Genomic DNA, 3,983 nt, shown 5'->3' with positions numbered 1-3,983 from the left:
AAGAGGAAGAGGAAGAGGAAGAGGAAGAAGAGGAGGAAGAAGAAGAAGAGGAGGAGGAGGAGGAGAAGGAGGAGGAAGAGGAAGAAGAGGAAGAAGAGGAAGAAGAGGAAGAAGAGGAAGAAGAAGAAGGTGAGTTAGAGTCCACTGAAGCTTCTCAGACATGTAAATTTTAGTATAAATCTTGCAAATAAAGAAAATGAGGGGGCATGGTGAGATAACATGTCACTCTGACCCTGCTCAAGGGCAGAATCAACTGTACTTGAACTCCTTTACATGGCTATTTAACATATTCTGACAAAGCTCTAAAGAAGTAAAACAAAAGTATTTCAGTAATTTATGTAATTTTTCACCAACATTCATGATGCTGATATACAATTTTATTTGTCGTTCTTGGAATTCAACCAGCTTACCTGTCCCTTCATCAGAGTGTTCAAATTTGAACATTTATAAATCCCCACTCAAATCAAATGAGCTGTTTAATGCACTTGAGTATCAATGTCCACTACGAATTAGTTTTTCTTAAGAAATTACAGGATTTTTATTTGTATCTTTGCTTTTTGCAGATCAGAAGCAAACTCTTGCTAAATATCTACATTTTGTCTGTATTTTTAAATACGATGTTACTAGTACTGTCTCTAAAAATTATTGCTGTTTTCTGCAGATTTTTCAGTTGATAGTTACCTATTTTAAAAAGAAACATAGCAGAATCCTACTTTAATCCAACTATGAGTAATCTAAATACTGCCTTCTGTTCTGTATTCCTGAAAGTTTATAGGTGAAAATAGATCCATGAAACATAATTCAGTGGAAAAAAACTGAAACAAAAAAGCAAAAATCTCAATCAATCAACAACCAACCAACCAAACAAACAAAACCTTTGGGGAAGTTTAAATTTGCCATATAAAAGTCTTAATTTCTGATGAATTTTGATTTACCGTGGTGTACATGTTCAAAAAAGGGATGGAATCCAAATGTTTTTAAATTTGAGAACTGTTAGAACATACTTCACTTATGGAACTTTCTCCCAAAATTTTGTGTAAAAATGAAGGCGATCCATCCCATGACAGTTCCTGAATGCAAGCATAGGACAAAATACTCTTTTTCTTTAGGAATGCACTACCTATGTGGATACAAAAGAACTGTAGTAAGGAAACCTGAGCCACAAAGTTAAAACACTGCATTCAGCATCTGCTTGTGGAAGAAAACGATAAATATCTGCCTGGACACTTATGTGCTCCAAGTATTCCGGTAGAACTCCTTACAGAACGAAGACTGAAAATACTAGGAAAGTCTTGTGTTAGAGGGTAACGTGAAATCAAGACTCCTTCATTATATATATAAATTACGTATACATTAAAAATAAAATCCCTTTCTCCCATCTTGTATAATGTCCTGTTTATGCCCAACACAAAACATTACATGCTGACTCAGACTTTTCCTGAGACAGGCCTCAGAAAGATTTATTTGTTTCAATTAATTCAGCAGCTTTCCCTTTCCCTTCTTATTGCTAAAAGCCACATGCACATTAATTATGTTTGCCTTGAGTTAGGTACCTAGACTGCCTTAGAAAAAGCAGGGGATGATTATATATTCCAAACAGAGTTTCTTAAGCTCTTACCACTCTATTTCCCAGAAATATTTACCAAAGGGAGAAAAATTTTTTAAAAACTCATGCAGATGGTGAATCAATGGAAGAATGTTTCTAAAAATAGTGTGTGAAGATGGTTACAAATTGACTCTTGTTAATCAGTACACACAAAAGTGGATAAATATGTGTGTTGGCATTTTCTCTGGTTAATTCAATATTTTTCTGTTGGCAGATACCCTTGAATCCTTATGCAAATTCCAAGTATAAATGACCTCAATCCCTCATGGTAGTAATAAGAAACATAATTGTGAATGGATGTACTTATATTTTTGTTTTTTCAATTGAAGATGCAAGACGGCTAAGTTGTAGCATGATGAGAAATCAAGTGTAAATCTACCTCAAGAATCCTTCCTCATTACTTCCTAAAAAAAATTCTTTTTCTAAGCTTCAACAATCTCTTTTTACTTGAAAAATAATGTATCTTTTTGTTTCTCTTGTCTTTCTCCTTTTCACCTTCTTGCTCATAGCTCTGGTCCATAATAATATAAAAAACCCCATATGTGTCTCCTATGTCAGTAAAACAAATTGAAAATGTCATCATAAACACCATAGCTCAGACAACTAAGTAATAGTTTCAGGCCAACATTGCAAATGACCTGCTGTAATTCAGCAGAAATTGATTTCTTAAACCATGTTACGTAAACTTAAAAAAAAAAAAAAAAGATAAAATAGAATCTGAGATTAAATGAAATGCCATCCCTTTGTTATCTGATGTTTTGATGTCCATCAGTAACTTGACATGAACTGTTTTCCATAGGAAAAAAATTTCTGATAGATGAGTTAAATTTTGCCACAATTGGAACCTGATGAGTGCTAGCCCAGGTGATCTACTCAGGAAGAGATTTGATCAACTGCTCAGACGCATGTCAATTAATAAACTGTGTAATGCCATTAAAGAATTTCTTTAATTCCTTGGCATCCTTGTACTAAATAGCTGAGTGACTGTTTTTTCTTGCCTTCCAGTTCTTTTTCCATTACACACATCAGCAGAGAAGAAAAGTTGAATAGATGCTTTAGAAAGATTTTTAGATTAGAGAGGTGCCAAACTATGTACAAAGCAGGGGAAAAGCCAGCAAACTGACATTCCTGTTGTATTATGAAACTGCTTCTGGTCTGTTATTTCTAAAGAGCCAGGATATCTGCAAAGATCATGCAGTGTAACAGCTGAAAGAAAAGGACTTCAATCCTTGTGCAACTCATCTGGCTCCGTGTGAGTTTGCCAACCTGGTTTGCAACTGTGACTAAATAAAACAGAAAAAATGCCATCTGAATATTTTTAAAACTTCTGCGAGTTTTGCATGTGCTCATGGGTGTATATCACAACTGGAGCCTTTGAATGCAGATCGGTAATAGTACCACTGAAGACCTGTAGGAGTCAGTCAATCTTACCTGGTTTTATATGTCCAAAAATTAGACATGTAGGTTGAAAGAAATCAGCTGGGAAATTCAGCTGTCCTGTCTTAACCATCTGCATTAGGACCAGACTGCTTGCTCTTTAAACACTTTCTCTTCACTGATAATGAGTCAAGAATGATTTACTCAGGGTTTAGATGGTTTTAGCACCCTAACTGGAGCAATGCCATTCTGAAACTCCTTATGTTTATTTCACAGATATCTGAATCAGCTATAGAGTTTAATTTTCAAGAGAATATGGGCAATAACCAGTGTTTGTAAGTGGTGTAAATTTGTGTGCTAATATATAGCTGCTGTTATTATAGATAACTTATATATGTATCAGACCTCAGTCAAAATTAGTTATCATCTTTCCCAGATTTAATCCTATTCTTATGCAGTATAAAATCAATGAACCTTAAAGAAATGTCTCTATAGGTGTTGACTCCATTACCACAGACGTTGCAATTTTTAATGTAAGTATTACAACAACAGGGGACAAAGAAGAGTAGTCTTATCTTTATTTATAGATCAGGAAATGAATATATTCATGAAACAGGCATAATAACAGTGATTGAAGAAAGACTAAATAGCTTGCTTAAGGTGACATAGGAAGTCTGTGGTGGATCTGGAGCTAAACCCAGACCTTTCTCCTCAGATCTCTGTCCTGAACTTGGGACATGGGAAAAATTCCCATTGAGATGAGTAGATACATTGTCTGAATAAAGACAAGTGGAAGGAAAAATACCTTTTTATTAATGCTGTTTACTATGATAACCAACAGAGGTTAGAGGTGTGAGTATAGACTCATGTTACTTTCTGCATATAAGAAAAAATCCTCCTTAATGTAACACCATCTTCACACAGATTTGTGGGGCTCACTACACACCACACATCAGCAGAAACTTCTGAACAAATGTGATTTAAATTTAGCTGGTTTTGC

The sequence above is a fragment of the Corvus brachyrhynchos genome, unplaced genomic scaffold (assembly GCF_000691975.1).
Source record: "Corvus brachyrhynchos isolate BGI_N302 unplaced genomic scaffold, ASM69197v1 scaffold239, whole genome shotgun sequence".
In the NCBI taxonomy this organism is placed as follows: Eukaryota; Metazoa; Chordata; class Aves; order Passeriformes; family Corvidae; genus Corvus; species Corvus brachyrhynchos.
Note: the sequence above shows the minus strand (reverse complement) of the source record.